A 24,091-nucleotide genomic window follows, 5' to 3' on the forward strand; every position below is an offset into this window, starting at 1 on the left:
AAAACAATACATATAGCTTTAAAACTGTTAGCTTAAACATTGAGGGCGTCAATTTCATTGTTTTAACAAGGAGTTGTAGAACTATGTCGTGTTTTACTATAAAATGCAAGGCAGGTCTATCCAACCCATTGACTCTTTTTCATGTGATTCATTTTATTATGTAGACTCTTACAAGGAATCAAAGAGCTAAGCGCATGTTTAAATCATTTTTTAAATATACTAACTACTAAGTGTACTAAAGACAAAGTATCTGTAGTCTGAGAGTATCTCTCGTTCTTTTATTCGCCATTTGAAAACAATTCGTACAAGATCATTGTACAAGAGGGTAAATGGAAAATTAAAATAGGAATTTTTCTTGATGAAAATATATTTTCTACCCCCAAGTCCAACTCTACCGAGGGTTGGTGCACTACTGCTGGTGAGGCGTTGCTCAGGGCGCCGGCGTCACCCCCCCCCCCCCGTATTGAGCCACCCCTCTATGTACCCCCCCCAATCATTATAACACATACCTGATCAACACTTTCTTAACCTATCCTACCCTGCTAACGATTTGTTTACCACTCGCTTGTCTACGATGGATCGAGGATGATAGTTTTGTGTCATGGGAGAAGAATCTCAGAGTAAATGGTTGTTGAATTACTCCTACTATAGTATAAACTAAGTACCTTTTGTCATCTTCAATCCTGTCTATAACAGTTGAACACTAATTCCGGAGTATTATAACTCCATTTTCAAATCTCATAAGATTGATTAAAAACTTAAAAATAGTCTACACAAACATAGATATGAATATGTTATAAATGGGACGAAATAATAAATATAACATTTTGGAAACATTATCGGGTGGCCTAATAGGCTACAATGATCTTGTTTAGACTCAACAAATGTACAAAATGGTTTTGACTCGACTTGCGTTTCATTAAAAAGGTTTCAAATAACATACCGAAGCTATTTAAGCCTGAATAAACTTTGATATACTACCATAAAGCACATAATATTTAATGTGCTCTATGTATACTGCAGTACAATTATTGAGTATATACAACATTTTTATCTCAAGCAAATTACTATTTACTATGTCTTTGATTTCAGGTCCTCGCCCCTAGATCGCCTCGAACTAAAATCCTCGTAGTTACCGAGAAATAAAATGTAAGTTTCAAACTCTATATAGCCACCAAAGAATTGTATGTCAACACAATTGTTCAAACCTAATGCCACTATGAGACATAATATCGGTAGAATTCAAATTTGATTTAACTTTACTACTGTATTATATTGGTTACTTAATTATCTTCACGCATGCCTAAGGCCCCTATGAACAGGCCAAAAGAGGCATCTTCAACAATTAACCTTTTTTTTATGATAACCCCTTTAAAAATAATTGGGTTTACATAACTTAGAAAAACCTATTGATACAAATTTTCACACCGTACCTTTTTAAAACTGTTGGTGAAGTGATATAAACCCTAGTTGACAATAACAAGGGGCAAAGTGCCAGTGCGGGTGGCGAACATCCAGCTGATGTATAAATCCTTTTAGAACTTTAAAATTGATTTATACACGTTTTTTATATTTTATACTTTTATTTCTCCATTGTTGTCTTTTATATTCTTTATTTATTCGTATGCATACAATTGTACAAAAACTTGACTTCGTAGAATATGAAGTAGAACACTTTTACTACAGTAGTTACTTTGTCTGTGCTTGGCAAATAGGTGAAAATACAGAAGTGAATATGAATGTGGTTCTTTAAAGCTACTGTATGTATTTTTACATACAGTTGCATACTTACCATGGAAAATAGAGGTAAAGTTCAATCATACTTGCTTATTATATTGAAGATCTCTTCTTGTATTTGTTAATAACATGTGAGGCAGAATCAATAACTAATAACTTAATCTTGACATAGACAATGTTTAAGAATCTAAAGTTTTACTCATGAGAAAAGTAAACAGACAGTTATGAATCAAACAAATGTGTGGCTGGCGGATTTAAATATAAATATTTTAAAGTGATTAAAATATTGGCCCTGTAATTGAGGTTCGTGCCCTAAAGGAAGGGTTTATCACAAACTGATATTTTTCAAAGAAACTCCTCATAAAGACCTTTTATTTTCAAATTCAGTTGATAGGTGTGCGACTTACGGGTTTGTCAAAAGCTCGTGTTCCTTATTAGCTTTCTATTATAAAAAAATATACCAGAAACAAATACTTCTTAGTATGAATAACTACGAAGAATAAATAAAAATTCGTCTAATAACACTTGAAACATATATTTACACTCATACTGTTTAAACGAGACAGTAACTTGTACTAGACACTTTGACAAAATTAATTGTAGAAATTATCCATCGTAACACATTTAATATCTACTTATTTCCCTGTAAACATCTACAGTAAACATATTAATTAGTGTTGCATAACGTCTTGTATTATACTAACAAAACAAACCAAGATCTATTTCAAGCGCTAAAAAGTGTTTACTTTTTTTACGAAAAAAAAACGTTAGCTAAAATATTTAAAACGCATAAAATGTAGAAATAGTCCTTCCTATTCCAAGAATACTATATCCTAAAAGTGAAAATCAAATCAAAATCAGTGTTATTCTACAATAATCGTAACCAAAACATAAAAGACCAAAAGTTGCAAAGAAGTACAGCTTGAAAAATAAAAAAATTGATATAAAGTTGTATGAAACTAAATAAATAATTTCAAATTAAAACCTTCTTAATACTGCCTTTAAACTAGCTTGTCTACAGACAAATTTGCCATCGTGGACCTCAGTTGTCTGAGCTCGAGTTGTTAAAAAAAATGTTTTTGTTAATAGTAAAACCTAGCTAGAAACAAAAATAAAACATCATTTACTTGAAAAACTACTTATTTAGATTTTTGCGTTAAACTATTTCAGATGACAAACTGAAAATCCCATTACCCAACTTGTCAATCTTTTAAGATCTAAAATTAACCCTTATAAATGATTGGTTGTATACATTCTCCTATTCACCCAACTCGATCCTCCCAACAAAGACGCTCCTAGCGGACGACTGACGCAACCGAGAACCAATAAAATAAAACCGTCCCCGCCCAAGGCTTGATCAACCGCGAAAATTGAAACCGTGCATAAAACGGTCTACAATATAATAATATGTAATTATAATGCCCCGTGCCCGTGGGATGAGTGAATGAATTAAAAAGCCGATACGGAGATAATTTTTGTCGCGGTGTCGTGCTCGTCCCGCCCCAGCCCGCGGCGTGGAAACAATACGGTCCGAAATGTTTATGGGACGGTCCGGCCGCGTAGGAAGACTGTGACAAGATCGGTGATACGATATAGAAAACCCGGGTATTGGTCTATAATACGACGGTGCTAGGTACGAAAATATCTCGGTGTCGCGGACCCTACGGTTTATCTTAACCTGTGAAGTAACTTTTCATCGGTCTCTATACAGTAATTTGTACTAGGTACGAGAGTGTCGATAATTAAACCTAGTATGACTTTGCCTAAACGTTGCGGTCCGAAATTTTCACGGTAACCACTTAACGAACTGTGACACGATCGAGTTAATATCGAATAAACAGGTATTGGCCCCTGGTAATATTTACTAGATACGGAAATGTGTTGAAGAACTAAACGGAGTACGATCCAGCCTAGTAAGCCTAAACAATATTGTCTGACGTTATAGAAAACGCATGTGTTGGTATTAGATAAAAAGGAAAGACAGTACTAGATGTGGAAATATTTAAAATAAACTTTTCGGTACTAGATTCGTAAATGTCTCCCCCCTAACATTAGTGGAGTGGTTAGTCCAGGGCCCTACGATGGGCTTATCCCAACTCCGCGCAGTGGTCAGAAATCTGTCAAAACCGACTATCCAACTCCGCGCAGTGGTCACTTCGGATCCCTCGCGGCACATGTCCAACTCCGCGCAGTGGTCAATTTTGGCTCTCACAGCCCTGACGGCTGAGAGTTTGTGTTTGAACTTTGAAATCGTGCTATACTTTATGTTATGTTTATCATTTATAGGAAAGTAAAGAGAAAAGATATACCTAAAACAGGAGATGAAGCTTAAAAACCACTAATATAAGAAGTTTTAAAAAGTCCGCTAGAAAGAGTGACTGTGAATATATACGTTCCAAATTCTACAATACTCACTCATTCATATTACTGGGCTTATGAGCTCTCTGAACTTTAGTACCAAGCTCATAAATATTAGTTTTGTATACAACCGCAGATTGCTATGACAAATTAGCTGTAATCTCTGTTTCATACAACAGTTAGCCACACACCTCAAATTGGAAAAAATGGCCGACAAACTTCTATGTTTTTTATGACTTGCAATACAAAATTATATCAATACTTAAAGCAGTATAGGAATTTTAACAAAACTTCAGACTTCAAAATTGACTTTATATTTAATTACTCTACGTACAAAATGTTCAAAATTCCAGGGCAAGTGAGCAAAAATTGGTCAAATTAATCATCGTTAACAAAAACATCGTGTATATTATTTACAGAACAAACAAAAAAAGAACAATCCATTTAAATATCTGGACTAAAAATAAAATACAAATTATTAGCCTACTAAAATTTTATAAGTAAAATATTTACAAATTTACAAAAGTTACACTTATTTCAAACCATAATAAATTTAAATGGGCTTGGTCTGTGGTAATAGGAAAGACTAATACTAGGTACTAAAATATCTAAAATGGTTTTTACCGTTACAAAGTATACGCAAATTTCTCGATTCTTAAAATCCATCTTAACGTAGATTGTTCTATCCTAAACAATAGGTCCGAAAAGTTTATTGGACGGTCTGGTCGCGTAAAATACAAAAATCGATAGTAACAATGTCCAATGGGAAGATATAAGTTGGTATAGGTATCTGGTAATATTTACTTGGTACGAAAATGCATGGAGGAACCAAACCTAATACGGTACATGCTAACCCAATATTTACATTCTAACTAGACCTATTAGACTTCAATCTTTTTACGTTGGTACTAGGGCAGATACAGACATACAGACAGAGATACAGAGATACAGACAGATACATACCGTAACTGTCGCCTTTCGTAATTAGACAAATGATTGAAAAATCTTTTGATGGCAGCTTTGTAATACAGCTCAGAATGGAGTATCAAGTCACTACTGGCTACTCTTTTCATGCAGATACGGTCAAGAGAAATATGTCCTATTTCGGTGTGACTTGTGTTACGACTGTTTGGAGGCACGAAATCGCTTGGAGTGAATTAAAATTTAGTCCTGTAGTAACACCCAGTTACATTAAAATTATGTATCTCTTGTAAACATATGTAATCTCCCACCCGGTTGAAAATTTGTTCACTAACCCAATTTTAATAAATACATGCTGTATAGATTATTTACTACAATCAAAATCGATTTTTACGAGTTCTTAAACCAAATAAATTATATTTACTAACATTTTTGTAGTAAATTTTAATGAAATTAGCTTAATACTCATTTCCCCCCAACAATAAACCTCCTCCCATCGATTGACACTTTATTGTCCCTGCGCAGGTGGCGGTTGCTCCTCTCGAGGTATTTAAAGAACAATTTATCGGAGACATTATTTTGTGGCTGACACTCCGACGATAAATCAGCTGTTCTTTATTTCACCGAGTTTCAATATCAGCTGTTAATACGCGGTTCGGTGGGCTCGTATATCATATCACACGGGCGATCATTGACAAATACCTGTCTGGAATCTAAACTGGTCTTTTTCGTATTGTGTTGTAATGTAAGTGACTGCTAAAACGTTATTGTTACAATTAAAGAATTAGTATTATGAAATGTTACTTGTAATTGACAAGCGAAATTAAATAAACAGTGCAATTGAGGAATAATTTGTAGCTACGGAGCACTGACTCTTTAGATTTGTGAGAACACATAAAACAGTAAAAGCCTCATCTATTATCACAAACTAATGAATATACGAAATTAAATATTATTGTTTTAGTGAATTAGCTGCGATGAACGTAGTAAATGTAAGAATAGTTTCTAAAATAATATCAGTAAAGACTTCTTTGTTTCCTCAAGAAATAATGAATTAAGTACAGTGCTCGAGGTTGGTCTATAACGATAAACAAGCAACCAATTGAGTTTATACGAAAAATATAAAAATAAACTAAACAACGACTACAATTTATACAATGATGGGCTATAATTATTTGATAAAATACTGATAAGAACACGATGCTCCGAAAATTGTTTCTTCGTCTATTCAAACCAATAATCAATACTAATTTCGATGTGTAAAGTCAAAGAATAAAACCATTTTCATTTCACATAACAAAACATTCCCATGATTAACCAAATCCAAAACACCTCCTCCAATAACTCAGACCAAACCTCAACAATTCTTCATCAAATTGGTCACCCAGACAACTTGAAACCCGCCACAAAACGAATAGGAGAATCGAAGCGAATATCAATTAAGCGAATTGCAGGAAGCCAGGTAATTAACTTATATATCATTGCGGGCCGAGTTTAATCACTTTACATTTTAATTATTGGTCGGTATAATGAGCCAGTGGGGCACGGGTAGCATATAGATGAGCCATCCACCGAACACCGGTAGCCAACCACTCCTTCCACGCTAATGGCACATATTTTGTCTGACACTATAAATTACCCCGTTCCATTATTGGCTATCGTTATGATTGTTATCTTCGTAGATTTTACGCGTATTCTCGTTTGTCACTGTTTTTTCTTCGTTTTGCGCTGCCGAGATGGCTGTAATTTCGCGGTCTACCTTCGTATTAATTTTCGCTACTGTTTTGCCCTTACCCGGTGATTTTGTATGGATGTTACTTTGAGTTGCATACGGAGTTGTTGTTTAGTAGAACTCATTAGGAAATTTGATGTACCTAATAAAAAGCTAGGTTAGCATCAACGTTAAGTATTTCAAGATACTGTTGTAGCTGTCCTTATTGTGAGATGGTGACTTATAAAAATTTAAACCATATTCTATATAAACTATAATTATATAAACCTAAAAATGTTAATTTGATTCGAGTTTGGGATAATTAGCCCTGTTTAGCTTTGTTACTTACTTAAGATTAGCTTCTTAACTAACCAGGCCAGTTATTAAAATCCCATTGATTATGGCAGATTTTTAAATCGCCAATTGGTTATTAGAACCCCATTTCCAGCATTACATCTCAGAGCGTGTGTACTTCGACTGGAAGCAAGAAATGATTTGTTTAAAGTGTTGGAAGTCGAAGTAGAGAGTTTAATTGAACAATTCAGAAGAAATTCCAAAACCAGTACATCCATGAGAGAACGCTGGTGTATCACAACAACTATTTTTTTGCGTTACTGAAGTACTATTTCCAATTTTTCCACGCACAAAAAATTAGCATTTAAAAAGCTTTCCCTAAATAGAGTTTTCTCAGTTAAATATTGCTTCTGACGTTGATACAAAATAAAGTAAAGCACCGTTAACCCTCTCGTTATTTACTCACGTTTTCCGAATTACGCACTAAAACTACATCCAATAAAATAACAATGTTTACAGTCTCACTTAGCGAGATTTACAGCACCGCAGAATCACGTTTTTCCGATTTTGACATTTCAGAAGCCCAAAGGTCATTACGGACTCCTTTTACAGCCTTCGCATCGCCGCTCGACCAATGAGAACGGTCCTGCAGAACACGAATATCGGAAACCGCATAAACCACGTGGTTTGGACGCCTCATTAGGCGGGAATGGCGCGGATTATTACATAGAGTATAAAACAAGTGTATTGTTAGTAGAGTAACGAGAGGTTAGCATGTCGCCACGACAGGAGTGCCAACTCAAGCCAGTACCAACTACCAACTGGAGAGAAATGGTGATTACCAGGTCGGTAATTGGACAAATCACTCGCAGGGGTACCACCTTTCGTGTTTATTGATTTCAATTTAGTTTTTCAACTGTTTACTTTCGTCATTAGCGCTACGAGTGGTTAGTATTGTTGCGTGTCGGAGTTGTTTTGGTTTTGAATTTGTTGGGTATGCAGGTAAATATTGGATGAGAAAATTAAAACTTGTAGGCCTATTGGCTTGATAAATGGGTTAGTTTAACCTCCCATGGAGGTTTTTGTTATGTTATTTAATCGTGTGTGCTGTTTTACAAGAAGCTTTTTAAGAAACTTCTATCCCTAAATTTGGAAACAAACCTTTTCCGCTCACAAGTAATGTCCAAGTGAGGAATTTAAAAAAACGTAAGGGGAAATGTTTGCTGTTTAAATGTTTAGGTTGATCTTATTAAGCTGTGTTCTCTTGAAACAAAAATTAAACCTGTCTATCTCTCCATCATATGTATACGAGTGTATTTAGAAATATGCTGAATATTCCAGATCGTGTTAAGGTATCTAAACTGTAAAGTTAGTCTCCAAAGTCAAAATAATCTCACATTCGAAAACAACCTTTAACACGATATAACAACAAACCAATGATTTTGCCAAACATCTCACACAAAAACTGTTAATTAGTACCTGCACCACCACACAAACAAAACCTAATTCAACCATCCCAAAACGTAGACCAGATAAATCACAATTTTGCACAACCCAAATCGCTTTATCTTCCGGAAGCAAAAACGGAGAGAAGAGAACAATCGCGCGTCCCCTAAACAAATTAGGGCCCAAAAAGAGCCAATCAAGGGAGGGGGATATTCAAATGACCACAAGAGCCTGTTAGAGCCGGGGACCCTACATATATTTATGATAACCCGATTGTGCTGGGTAACTCGGTTAGGCGCCGCGGCGCTTAATCTAATCAGACGCCTCAAACGACGTGGAAGGACGCTGGGTAGACGGCCACATTTAGTTGTGTAAACTACATAGTGTGTATAAGCTTGAGGGTTACTATGATGTAATTCATTTACTGGTCCAAAAATAATCATTTATCGTAATCGATTTTTTTCGCACGACTTGTTTTGTTGGTTTTAATTTTACTTAAGGACTTTTTCTGGTGTATTATGACTACACTACTTTAAGTGACAATCTTTCATCTACACTTACTTAACTTCTAACTACCCTAACCTAACCTACCTTAACGTTTTATGTTGTTTTTTAACACTTGGGAGAAGTTTCGTTTCATTCGGAAACGTAGTATAGTCAAAACACTTCCATTAACTAGACTAAAAAATGTTATCCTTCACAGCTTTGAACATTTAAACAAAATGTTTTGTTACCTTAGGAGAAAATGAATATTTTTCTAATCTGAGGATATCTACGTTACATTTAGTTGTGTAAATCTACATAGTCTGGTGTGTAAGCTCTCAGGTTTTTATGGAGGAGTTCGGTAACTGCAATATTAGATACTACAACTAAATCATAAAACTACTCGCAGTTCAGAATCGTTCCAGACACCAGGAATCTGCTAATAAAAAATGTAATTCACGTTTATTTTGTATACACATATCGTTTAACTTCCAAAGTGCAGACGTGTGTTGTTATATACATTCTGGAGTATTTTGGTAATGCTTTGTCTTACTGTAAAATCGTTGACTTTGTTTGTATAAATCAATTTCTCACCTTGTATGTCTGACACTGTTTTTGTAGGTTTCACTTTAGTCACGTTTTTTTTATGCTATGATTTGTGTTTTATTGATAAAACCAGAGAAAAGACAATTAATTGTTCATGATTGGATCTTTTAATGAACCAAATGTCGTTAAAATACTTCTGAAAAAGTTTAATGACGAGAACCGATTAGTACACATAAAACCCCTAACTACCTGGACCGGACGGAACTAACCTTAAAGTTAATTGTTAGCATATCCATTTTTTTATGGATAATGTTTAATCGAAAGCATTTTTTTATCGCAATTACGAATATCTATTGCTACATAGATTTTAAATATATGTTTTAGATCATATACAAACGAACAATTAAAGTTGCAATAGAGTTGACTTTGATCTTGTTTTGTTTGTTAACAACGAACGCACGCGTAGGCAGTTGCAAAGCACGTTTTGATCCTCGCTGTTCTAGGCAGAGCGTCCCGTTGCTAAGTAACTGATATTTCAAAGCACCCCCCCCACCCCCCCCCCACTTCATTCCTCCCTCTCATCGGTAACCAATTAAATACGTGTGATCTGTACCGGCGTGTGCGTGAACCATTGTAGGATAAGGGTAGGCAAACGTATGCATTCCCTAAGAGGAAATTTGAAATTATTTTTTCCCAGTAAAGTTTACTAAATTACATTGTTATGTTGTTATCTACAATTACGGCACTAATATTGTGAATAAATGTGTTGTATAAGCCAATTATTCACTATACCAGGCCACAACGGATGATCCCATACGTGTCCTTAAATAAGAGAGAAGTATTCAGTCGATATCAACACGAAACGCGACAAAATAAGTTGTTTTCGTTAATGTGATAAGAAGTCTTAGCTTAGATACAACTTTAATGCATGAACTTAAAATATGTTGTTTTAATTGTTGGCGTATATTGAATTTATTAAATTTAAATGAAATTACACAGCAAAAGGCTGAAGTAAAGTTTTAATGATATAAATGAGTTAGGTTTACTGTACTATAGAATTGTTCAATAATAATTATTGATTTTTCCAATAAAAGATAGAATTATTTAATAAAACTAACCTATAATCGGGTGAATGTTTTTAACTTTTTAGAATATCAAACTCTTTTTGTAGCAAAGTTTTTAAAGTGCTTTTACAATTATTTGTAGATTAACATTTACATATTTCTTTAAATGGTTGTGAACTAACTTAGATTAAGAAGAATGTATTCAAGTAGATAAACCTCAAAGTATTCTTTTGTTTTACCAATACAAATAAAAGTATGATTAATTCTGAAGTCGTTTAATGTATTTTGCTACTTTGTTTTTAACTACATCAGGAGGTTGAAAAAATTTAGTAGTGACTAAATTTAAAGGCTTTGTTGTTAGATCAATTACAATTACTAAATCTGGCAATAGAGTATTTCATAAAATAGAGTTATTGTAGCTGTGAAACGTAATTTTGCAAAAATGTATTATGTACAGATTTTTATTTAGCAGGTTTTAGGTGGTTAAACTCAATTTTTAATTTGTTGATAGTAATATGTCGGGTTTCGTGCTTAGTAGGATGTATAAAGTATTTAAACATTTTTACTCCAATTACATAAACCAAAAATATTTGTATGAAACAATCGCCTTTAAATAAATTCACGTATATTTACATGACTTTATGTACCATCAAATCGTAAAATAAATCAAAACTTTTACCAAACTCTTTTATATTGAACTATTTTCCAAACCTATTAGAGAAATACTGTTGGCATGTAAAGTAGTTACATGACACGTTTCTTATATTGAATAACACACTTTACCAAACAAAACTTCACCAATTTAAAAACGTTTTGTTCAAAAGCACTTGTATATAATTACCTGGTGCTTTGAACAGTTCGACTCTAGTTTTTGTGGACAAAGACGCTGTCTTTAGCAGCAGCTTCAATTTATCAAAGGCGACATTTTTGTTGTTTGCTCTCCAAGACTCGAGAGGGGATGCAAAAGAGAGGTTCTATATTCTTCGCCGGAAATATGTTCTTGAGCATAAATATACTGCACTTGATTTCCTTGAGTTTTGACAAAACTATTGCTACATAAAATACTTGTAAAGCACAAACGAGGAATTATGAATTTTCAATATGTATTTTGTAGTTTCAAATGAGAAGTTATAAATCAAAAACGATTAGTAGCTTCAAATAATTGGTTTAAAATTAAATATGTGAACAGCAGTTTCAAATTTTACGTTTTTAATATAAATATTTATTTAGTACTGTATCTTCAAATAAGAAGTTCGAAATTTTAATTACCATACAGTTGTTTAAAAAAAATAAGAAGCCATATACAAAACATTCTATTTAACAGTTTTAAGAAGCCTACTATTTTATAAACCTTTGTATGTGTTCACTAGTTCCAATTGAGAAGTTTAACCTGGAAATATGTTCGGTAGTCAAAAATAAGACATTATCAGTCTGAATACTTATTATGTAGTAGCTACAAATACAAAATTACAAATATGAATAGGGATACAGTTTAGGTTAAAATAAAAATATATAAATGTAAATAAGCATACAGTGGTTTAAAATAAAATGTATAAGTTTGAAAAGGTATAAAATAGTTTCAAATAAAATTTATAAATGTAAATAAGTTTACAGTATTCTCATGTTTTACATATAATCAAAAAATAATTAAATATGGTTGGTTCATGTTATAAATCGAAATAAGCATACTGTAGGTTATATGATTCACATAGCTAATATAATTCCCATTCGGTAGTTTAAAGTAAAAAACTATAAGTGGCAGTACTTAGTTTGAATGTCGATGTTTCGAGTCAGAACTATGTAAAATTAAAAACAATAGATGGCAACTATTTTTGAAGCGTTACTCAATTAATAATAATATTTATGACATTCATCAACAATTAAATTATATAGGTTAGATTATATAATATGTAATTATTTCTTAATAAAATAGGAATATAGACCTTTAATAGTTGTTTAGGTGTGTATTGCCAAAATAATAAATCAAATTATCACTTAATATAATAATTAACAACGACACGTATAAATTAATAAAATCAGAATATGTGGCCTATGGTTTATTGATTTGTTTTAAGCATTTAAACGTGTTTTATATTATTTTTAAATACAGTACAGTCAATGTGGGTTTTTACTATGAACACACCCTTTTTGTGTGCGTTATATATTTTCACATATTTTTCCATATTATGCGCACTCTAGTATCTTAATAGTTTTTAATTCAAAACAACACAAAATAAATCTCAGCCTAAATAAACAGTGTTAAACCATTGACTTTTGGATTCTGAAGTACACCTCGAGCCAGTCACAGAATGCGCTAGTGTCTAAAATTCTATTTGATACCTTTTCCCTCTGACCTTAACAGTTGCTATAGCTTACCATAAGCCATTACCTTAGTTTGACTTGGTAAATAAGTTCATTATTCGACAGAATTTAGTAATTAAGATCAGTGCAATCTATCGGTGGCTCACATCAACTACGAAATTTTTTATAAAAAATCAGGCTACAAATTTAACATGGGAATGGAATGTATAGTTTTATTAATAGTCAAAGGTTAAACCTTAGTAGGCTTAAACACAAATTTTAAAAATTTTCAGATAGATTAAAATCCGTTATATATTTGTTATCAACCACCATGAAACCAGTTGGTTTAAAATCGCTCAATATGATATACAAATATAGCTAGATAAATCATATCCCTAAGCTTGTAATAAGAAAATCAAACTAAACAATCTTTTCCGCCATAGAGGATTTCCAGTTTCAAACACCATCTAAAACACATCGCCTTTACAAAGGGCCCGATATAAATAAACGATCAGAACAGCACAACAGACGTCAAGTCACCGCCACTGCTGTGAGGATTTCGTCGCCGTTCGCTCTCCATGCATATTCATGAGGCATTGGCTCCCCCTCCAACGCCCACGTTTGATGCACCAATATTTTCATTTTCACGTTCGATTCAGTAATGAATCGCCGCGTATATCTACTCCATTATAAATATTCCTCGGGATATTTTAATCCGGTTATAATGTATTCAGAACGCCTTGTTCTTTTTCTTATCTCCGCGGCTACCGCGCCACGCTGTAACAGCGGCTAATAATTCCATCGCACCTGTTTTATTTCTGGAAAATAAATACGGGTTTAAATCACAGTGGTGGAGTCGTTCGGCTGATTTAATGGTGTTATTGGTTATGGTTTATTGCCGCTCCTTGGACTGTTTTGAAAGGTGGATTTACTTCGGCTATAAACAGTATAAAAGATTCATTATTATTGGGCGTTGTTGATGTTTCTATATTTCTATACTTTTTGTGAAATTGTAGGATTTGTAAATTGTTGGATATTGTTTGATTTGATACTGAAGTGTTTTAAATAAATTTATGTAGTTACGAGTTGGAATTTATGTTTCTATTTTTGCCTTTTGATAGTAGTTTTGCTCTTTAAACTCATTTTATACTACTTTACAGAATAAAAGAAAATACAACACAGAGGTATACACTTCTATTATTGGTTTCCTGTAGTAAATTTTCTCAGAAATGAAAGAGTATAGTTTGATGATGCGAATTTGGAGGCACAAGAACCAGAAAAAACCTTCGAGGAATATTTAATTTGGTTTAAAATCGGAAATTTTAACTAGGTTTCTGATTTACAACTGTGTTGAGTTTTAGAAATATAAATACTCGGTACTACTAAACGTATGCATGTTAAGTTCCAAAACCTTACCATTGATAGTCTTCGTAATGCTGATATAAACGGATAGGCTTATGATCAGTCGCAAAACAATGGCCATGACGAACAATAAATTATGCATAGAAAGAAAAGTTCAAATAGAGCCTTTAGTAATAGTCAACATTACTAAGGAAATACTGATTACGACCATAATTGTTCAGTGCTTCCATGTATTTAAACGATTCTAAGCTAACCTCTTGTTTTTAGGTAATTAGTTTGTACACGTGTAATGAAATGGAAAACTCTCATGGCTTAGTTTTTATTTTATATTTAAAAAGTACAAGTTAGGAAGTTTTACTTTTATCAGGTGAAGTACAAAACTATTTTTTGCTATATTTGGTGTTATTAATAAAAGTATATTTATTTAAATAAATATATCATAAATTAAAATAACATATTTAAGATTATTAAGGGGCACTAATATTTTTAGTATTCAGTATTTTATTTATATATTTATTATCTAAGTGTCTTCGTCAAACTATAATTATATTTTAAATTGTTATCCATCAAATCCACTTTAATTCGATTAGTCTATTTATTTATTTATTTCCTCTCAACGGTTACACCATTTTACAGCGAATATATGGTATGTTACATGTTGTATCTAATAGCCACAAAATATTGAGCAACAGTAACTATTGTAAAGGTTATTTGTTAGGTAATTATAGATCGTACTTAGATTTCAGATACATGATACTCACATCTCAAATCTCAAATCTATACAATACATAGATCCATCGTCAGTTATAAACAACTATCCATTCTAAATATATTTATAAATCGATTTTTGTGTATAAATTATGTCATTTAATTTTTATGAAACTGTAAAAATTTACTATTTAATTTCCCTGGCTAAATTGTGCTTTGACAATAAGTTCATCGTAGAAAACAAATATGTTTGCCAAATATTTCACCAAATAAAATTTTTGAAAATTTCAACACTGGTCTTCTGAAGTAAAATTGATCAGTTTTAGAGTTAAAATATAGTATTCATGTTAAAACAATGATTGACAACTCAGTCATACATAAAGCTTAGCTACATAAGTTTCTAGTTAGCCAAAACCATTGTTTCAATTAGTAGCCAAATTCATACTGTAATCACGTTTACAATCAAACTGAATAAATAGTTAAATGTGATATAGTGTTTTCTAAGTTAATCATAATATAGTTAACAGTTTTCATTTCAATATGTATTAGTATAAAAAACAGTATTCTTATGGTTATTATGCTTCAAAAAGGTTTATGGACTTTCAACGATCTAAAATTTTTCACCAACCGATCAATACTGATTACCTTTTTCCATAACTCTTCAGTTATTTCATTGATCTGCCTAAAAGAGGGTCATAGATAATACTGTAGTGCAATCATTGCTATGTATACAAATTTAATAGATAGACTTAATGGTTACCGGTACTTTTTCTTTCGCAATTTTACGTACTGAACGGACAATTTTCCATTTAGTTTTGATTTTCTGATAATTTTAGTAATGTGAATGGTAGCTTTATGGAATTGGTAAATTTATGAGAATAAGACTCAGTTTCGCCAAAACATCAATTATGCCTACGGTAAGATAAATCTTATGCTTACATTTTCTATATAATAAAATTAAATTTTTTGTTAACTGCCTTTGTTTTTGCTTTCAACCATACAAATTGTTCTTAAATAATTTAATACGTGTAAACAAATTCAATATCAACCAACAAATTTGTCGAGGTCGTACACACCAATTAATTCAACCTCATACAGCAAGAAACCAGGAATAGCGCTGTGGATGCGACCTAGCGGCCAAGACAGCAACTAGCGGCGCTCGGCAACCATTTTGTTTCGGCGGGCTGCCAGGCACCTGAGCGCGCGATATGATTGGTCGAGTCCACCTGCCCCCACCTACACCCACACCCCCTTCCATTGTTGCACGAGCTCCCATTGTTTTATTCACCTTACCTTCTTCAACTTTAATGTCAAGATTTTCAAGGGCCGCGCTCTGTCCAAAGATTTTCAAGAATATAAAAAATCATTACAATATCAACAATTTGGATTGTTTTAAATTGTATTTTTTATTACAAGCATACCACTTTGCTTTGTTTATAACATTAGTGGGTTGTCAGTTTTCCCCCTTGCCACATACAGGTATTTTTTTTTAGCGCAACCTAAATTACAAGTATTAGAATAGAGAGACACTGTTTAAGGGAAAAAACAAGTTTATAAGTTGACAGCCCTGCTTCCTTTACTTCAATATCGATCAGCTGATATGCATTGTTGCATTGTTCTTTGCACAGTTTAGGGTTATTATGAATTTATTGCAAATAATCAATATTGTGCTTTTGCAAGCTCAAAGAGTATGTAGCCTACTCATAAAGATTAAATATTTTGTTTTATGTCAAGAAATGGTTACCGGCGATTATGTTCCTAGGTGAATTTCAGTACCTAATAAATCAACTAAATGTTATAAATAAATGTGAATATAAATAATAATATTAATAATATAACAATACAATAAAAATAAATCCGTAAATTTATCCGTTGGCAAGTGAATAAATACAATAAATGACGTATTCACAATAAATTCCTATAAAACTAAACCATGTAGCAAATAGTTTTCTAAAACCTTTTTAAAATATCCTGTATTCTGTATTAATCTGAATTCATGATATGTGTCTTCAAAAACGTTTAGCCTAATCTCAATAGTTTCAAGTGATAAATTTAAAACTTCCTTAATTAACACGTTTATACAATTTTAAGCTATTTTTTTAAATGAAACCCTTAAATAGTTTAATGCTTGTTCAAAATAGTTTATAAAATAAAATGAACACTGTTCAAATAAACAAAGTGTCAACAACACCCACTCAAAAAAGGTGAAATATATTTATGCAGTTTCAAAAGAATGGGTAAAATTTTACAACTAGATGGCTGTACAGTTGACAGGATTTGACGCAGCACCGTGATGCCGGACACGTTTCTCACACTCACACACACACAAGCGCGTATGTTACATTACAGACGTGAGTCTCATGGTAACTATCACTGACCTTGGGCATGGCTTCCATTGTGAGCTGCAGTGGTGGGGATGGAAAGGGTTAACATTTTCAAATTGAAAAAGTATACTGCTGAGGTTGAACTGATCATAAATATGATACAAATAGGCTATTTATTGGTATAGATAGTACAACTTGATTGAGAGATAACACACACTTAGATAATTTAGCGATAGACTTACGTAAACTATGATTAACCTAAATAAATTGAATGAAATGGTGCTCAAACTATTTTTTGCATTTCACCCATTTTTTTTATCACGATGAACTTAAAATCATATAAAATTATGGCATAGAATATAATATTTAGGTTATTACACAATATGAATTTAATTATGTTTAGTTTATAAATAAGTAAATATGTGTATAAATAGAACAGTTTACATAAATTAATAATATAATAAATGTATGGCAAGCTATCTTGAAAAATCAGTAGGCTAGCTTACAAACAAATGGTAACTCTAAATATATTTAGTAAAATTATGAATTAATTTTTAATCATTCATTTTTAATTTGCTGTTTTGTCTCTTTGATTCAACAACACTCTATAACCCATTTCGTTATATTTATTCAAATATTGTTCCCTATATATTTTAATTATCATCATAAAACAAAAAGTTCTAAAAGGATTACGCTAAAATAGTAGGTTTTCCTTGTTCATTTGTCCGCTAGTTTTTCAATCTTAAGTGAGCATTCTTTTTTTCTTCCTTCATTCCAATTTTATTGGTTCTGACAGAGAGTGCTGCTCTGTCTTTAAACCTACAAGGGAAAATTTAAAGTTCGCGAATTAATTACACGAATGTTAAGCTTGCAAACTAAATACTTTTACGAAGAATTTGTTAAACGAAATTACTTAAAATGTTTATTAAATTTGGAATAGAGGTATTTCTTTTATAATATTATCAAAATTAATTAGTTAGCTTAAATGAGTGGAACTAAATGAAACAGCAGAATAAAGAGTGAATTCGTTAAGAACATTGTTCTTCTGTAAATATATATTTATTATAATGACGCAGCTAATCCTGTATAAAACTGGTCTCAAGTATAGAAGGAGGTAATAGAATAATGGGATTTTACTAGCCAAACTAGTCATCCCTGATGGATTGAAGAACTATAAATACTGGTACAGATCTTGATCAAGCATCCGTCTGTAATCAATTAAATCGTGTTAGATTTTACATGTCACCTTATAATGATTCGAAGTGAAACTAATACAAATTAAATTACTTCTGTTCATATTCTAAAGTCCATGAGAATATTGGCTACATCTTCCTCCCCCGCTTCAGCTGGAGCCGGACTTGGTCCGCTTCAAAAAGCAAGTAAAAAATTACTCTTGGCCAAAAGTGTCTACAGTGTCCGTGAATGTGACGCTGATGGGTTTAATTTTAATTAAGTTTGAAAGGTTGTCACTCGTAATCTTGTTTGACTGAAGCACAACTGTTTTATTTTAATTTTAGATGTAAAGATATATTTTGTTTGAAATAAATAATGCAAATCTATATTTGTTACTTTGGTTGAATAAACGAGTTATTAAGTTGTTTTCTCAATTATATTAATGCGAATATCTTATACAAACGCATATATAACATCAAATTCATATATTATATTATTTTGAGAGTTGATGTCATAAAATTACCGGGACAAGTAGTTCGCCCGACTATTCTTAGTAATGTAAGATCTAAATAAAAATAATTGTCCTAGTTAACCTAACATAAACATTTTTCTCCTTCGCATGGAATATTACTCTACAGTATTACACATTTATTTATCTATGAATACGTTAAAAATACAATATAAGTGAACGTTTTTATTTCTTATCGTTGATTGGAAAAGTAGAGGTAATCGTGTATATATTTATTTTTTATAAACGTACCTCTTACTTTTATAGTGCGGACATATTTTAACTCCTATAATACTTTTTCATTCGGGGTTTTATGTATGAAACTCCATTCATCCAACAAAAAACTAAACTTAAAATAAATCATTTAACCTAAAATCTCCAAATTTACATCCTCGTATGTAAAAAAATTGCAATTAAACTTCAAAACTACGTACGTGACATAAATTGCTTCATTTTTGTCAAATATAAATAAAAATTCTTATCAGGCGCAATTGAGGGAGCTTAGAGCTTCAAATTTGTGTGGAGAAACATCTTGGACGCCCGGTATTTTTCGGAATTACATTATTATATAAGTAAGACCGTGATCAATTCAATGAGACTGTTGTAAGCCGCGCTTGGCTGGGGTTGGTGGACTCTGGACCAATGGGATGCAAGGGATGAGTCACGTGGTACTATATAGAGCAGGCGCCGCGACGCCGGAAGCTCACTTGGACGCGAAGCGTCGGTTTGGCAGGATCGCCTATGTCACTTTTTGCTTTTTTAAAATTACGTAAAAATGCCTCGCTGCTCTAAAATAAAATATTATAATACCCAACGTTCTACAACCCGAATAATATTGTCATTACGTTATTAGGAGCAAATATGATTTAGGAATTAGGTTTGCTTACAGTACTTAGTTATAAAATTATGAAATATAAACTTGTATTACGCATTCAAGACGATAACGTATAAGAAGAAAGCAAAATGTCCTTTTAACTAGAGCAGAAAATAATTGCTTGATAAATTTTCAATGATATAATTATTAGCAAGCAATTTAGATTGTTTATAAAAGTTGAAATTGTTGTTTTTGTATTTTTGCACAACCAATTCCAAACACTCTCAATGTTTCTGATCATTGGACTTTTGATACATATACCAGATAAAAAGACAAGGATATAGTCTGTTATAAAGATAACCTATCCATTTCATCCAACCATCACTTTTGTACGATTCATTTTCAAGCCAGTTTGTGTACGTATAGTTGCGCAACAACCATAAATGAAGTAGCGTTGTCTAAATATATTTTGGAACGCTAATAAAACACACGTCCATAAATTTACAACATTGTACCGTACTGCAAAAATTGAGAAAAACCTTTCCATTGATGCTTGGATTATCAATACATTTTTGAAGAAGTGACAAATCTCTCAACTCCAGAAGTGGAATTGATTACCACACGTTAATGCAGATAATCACGTTTACAAATATAACATTTCTGCATAACGTAATTAAAAGGTGTTATGCAGAAATGTTAATCCTCTCGTGAGAATATACCTACGGTTTGAGAAAAACAAGACTAATCAAAATAAGTACCTATGATAAAAAATATGTTTGACTTGCTGTACAAAGATTTTGATTTACAAAAGTGCAATCAATAATAAAACATACAATAAGTTTGTTCTTAAAATGTAGTGTTGCTCCTTTAGGTTTAAGCTGTGTTCTTTCCACTAGACATTTATACGTTTCGGATAATTTCCCCTAACTTATTTTGGGTCTTAACGAGTTACACCGCTGCAGTGTTCTTTGTATTGGTCAGCGGGGGTCAGTTTCCTGCAAACACCCCAGACACAATACCTACCGTTAATGTATGTATATGTACATTATATGTGACAGTGGCTATGATAATATGGAAATGTCTTCCGGTATAACTTCCGGCCTACGCACAACACGAACACGCACACAGACACATACAAGGACACGAGAGTGTGCGATATGTACTGTAGTATGGCCACTGATAAACTTGTGTGTATAAAGTGCAGAGGGAAATTTTCTAAAAGTTGTAGGCCTATAAATACACCAACATAATAACTAAAGTCAACCTTTTCTAATAAATCATCGCTCAGTTGTATCACAGAATATTGATTTTGTGGCTGAGTTCAAAATAGAATTAAATGACAAAGGTTGTGTGTGGTTGTGCAGGTAGTAATGTTTTAGTTTTAACATAATATTCATTCCTTTCAATTCATTTATTTATTTATTTTCCAATGGCATAGATAGTTTACAAAAAGAAAAAGATCATTAAATATATATTTTTCAAAACTAGCAATAGTTAACAATAATAAATATCTAACAATAATAATAATAGAATATTATGATTGATAATAAATCCATACGGTGAATACGAGTAAGCTATGTTAATGGCATCACAGAAAACGTAATAGTAGTACGTTTTCTGTGATGGCATGATGGAAAATGGATTTATTTAAAATTTACCTTCCTGGTACGTTTATGGTAGATTTACCACTTGTACTGTCGGACTTGACGTTTTAGTACTTTGAGTATTTTTTTCACTTCTTACCTCTTTATCGGGGCTTCATTATTAAATTAGCAATCTTTTCACCAAGTTCTTGCATTTTTTACTAATAACCTAAAGTAAGATTATGAGGAGTTATTAAATTATGCAAACAGACATTAATATAGTATTAGTGTTTTATGTGAAAAAGCATTTTTCCTACACTCACCCGACAAATTTGGCGTCATTGTACTGTTTATAGTACAGAAAGCTGCTAATTGCTGCATATTTATACTTTGTCGTACGGTTTATAAGGTTCTATTATGCACGTATTCCGTGTACGCTTGGAAATAGGTGTAGTAGGCCACTTTGCCAACTAGTTACACAAATAACTATTCATCGTATTTTAAACATCAACCCCGAAAACTGCTTCGTAGCCTTTGCTGTCCCTGAGATTTTTAGCTCTTATTATGGTTGAATATAGACATATTGAGTTGAAATATATGATAAAGGCGTAAAACAACATCACCTAAAAAATAAATAAATCCTTCGAAAATGGGTTGGATGTAAAACGATATAAAACATGGAAGTTAGTAATCTTTTGTGAATTTTTATGCTCCGGGATTAAAAATACATCACTCTTAACCCTTGAGGTTTTTTCTCGAATCCTTTTATTTGCCTTACGAGCCAAGAGTGAGCCAAAGTCTTCCAGTAGGTTGATCTAAATTCAAAACACGTATTACCACAATTATAACAAGTTTGTATTCTAGTCTTCTTGTGAGACAGTAGTCAGACAAGAGCCAAATGTGATTTCCGTGCGTCTCGGACCAACGGAACCTTTCCCGCCAGTCACGACCTTCCCTCCAGAACCGCGCTGCTGGACGTGCGCTGTCCACGTACCCGGAGTAAGATTTAGTGGAACGCTAGGGTTAGCTGGGGAGAAAGTACTGAGTACGATAAAAACTGTACTTAATGTACCGTTTGTTCAACGTGACATGGGTGTGCGCTTTCTATAATAGGTACTAAAGATCCAGTGGTCGAAAACTTGACCAAAAATATGGATTGTGAAAACTTATCTATTATACTCCACGCTGTATATAAAACATGTGATTGGAACTTCTTCAATTTGATTTAATTTTCGTTTTTATTTCATCACAAATATATTCACAATGTATTCACTTGCAGTACTGTAAATACGGTTTATGTAGTACGGTAAAAGGCATTTCCCACCTCCATCGACTGCATCAGAAAGTAGCCACCTTTAGTACATACTAATTACATAAAACCCATTTCTTGCTTGTAGAGAAGATTAAGCTATTGAAATCTTTTAAAAGATTATGATGACTTGTTTGAGTAAATTCATGCACATTTTAACTTAAATTTAATGAAGAAATATAATTATTGTGTGATGCATGAGATGATTGGATAGCATAATTTCACAAGATCAGTGATACTGTATCGCTTTAGCAAAATAAAATCATCAGGGATATAATACATCCTAACTTTGTTGTTCCTACAGTCTTCAAAGATGCGTACATTAAAATCACTCGGCAAATTAAAAGGCATTAAGTTGGAAATCGTTTAATTTTTTTTACAAAATGTGACCACTTACAATTTATATATAGGATAGTTTTATTGACTGTAGGAAGATTGGGTATACAGTATTTATTTACCATACAATAACCTTTTGGAATCAGCTTCCACTAAATGTTGGGTATTACAAGTTGTATTTAAATAAATAGTCATCCTTTCCCACTTAAAATGTAATACAGTGTGTCCCGTAACTCTCTAAACACTTGTATATAGCGTTATTCCTTAGGTCAAGACAAACACATTTCACCATAGGAACATGGGTCTGTGGTGTCTAGTTTACTGACTGACGGCATTTATGTGTTTTTTACATAAACATTAATAACTCCTAAACGGTTTGAGATACAGCTTTGATATTTTGCAAAAGTGTTAACCTTATTAAGACCTATTATCGTTAGGAGTTATACTAAAAGATCATTATCCGTTTCAAAATGGCGGCCATTTAAAAGATTTGATGCCAAATTTCACGAAAACCGTTAAATTTACAAACAAATTGCAAGAGACAAAAAAGTTTGTAAATTTTATGAAGTTTTCAATAATACCTTATTTGTTAAGATTGTATAAATAATAACAGAGAAACGTGTTGTTTTTCGTAATGTATGACCACTTTTCTCCATTTAAACAATGCTAATACTCCTTTTACGTTGTTTAGCATTGTTTAAATGGACACACTGTATGTTATCACTTTACCAATATTTGATTCGATCTTCAAAATCTAAAGGGTTATAATTCCTCTATTTATTGTACAGCATAAACAATACAAGGCAAACTCAGCATGACATAAATATAAACATAATATTAAAAGCACTGGCCCCAGTATGCTCCCCTGTGGTACTCCACCCTCAGTGTATCGTACGATTCGGTTGACTCACCCAATGCAGATTCTCTCTTATTGCTGATCCTGTCTGTTTGCTTATCCTCCCTTCGCCGTTCCAATAACATGCTGTTACCACCGAGCCCGAATACAGGGGTTCAAATTTGGGTCCGTGGGTGAAAATTGGTCATGAATGAAATTGACACTCAGGAAAATCGGTGATTAGCTGCCGCAACGCTTTTATTCCATTTATTTTTTAT

At 32.6% G+C, this 24,091-nt stretch overlaps 1 long non-coding RNA gene across 1 annotated transcript in view; it reads left to right on the forward strand.

Moving 5' to 3' along the window:
- Positions 1 to 24,091, forward strand: part of LOC128987527 (uncharacterized) — a 97,492-nt gene that overhangs the window by 58,100 nt on the left and 15,301 nt on the right. The window contains exon 3 of the long non-coding RNA XR_008490246.1: positions 1,093 to 1,149. This is a non-coding gene — a long non-coding RNA (uncharacterized LOC128987527). The remainder of the gene's footprint in view (positions 1 to 1,092; positions 1,150 to 24,091) is intronic.

This window comes from Macrosteles quadrilineatus, unplaced genomic scaffold, assembly GCF_028750875.1.
Source record: "Macrosteles quadrilineatus isolate MER2022 unplaced genomic scaffold, UCM_ALF_1.0 Scaffold_2__2_contigs__length_208266976, whole genome shotgun sequence".
In the NCBI taxonomy this organism is placed as follows: domain Eukaryota; kingdom Metazoa; phylum Arthropoda; class Insecta; order Hemiptera; family Cicadellidae; genus Macrosteles; species Macrosteles quadrilineatus.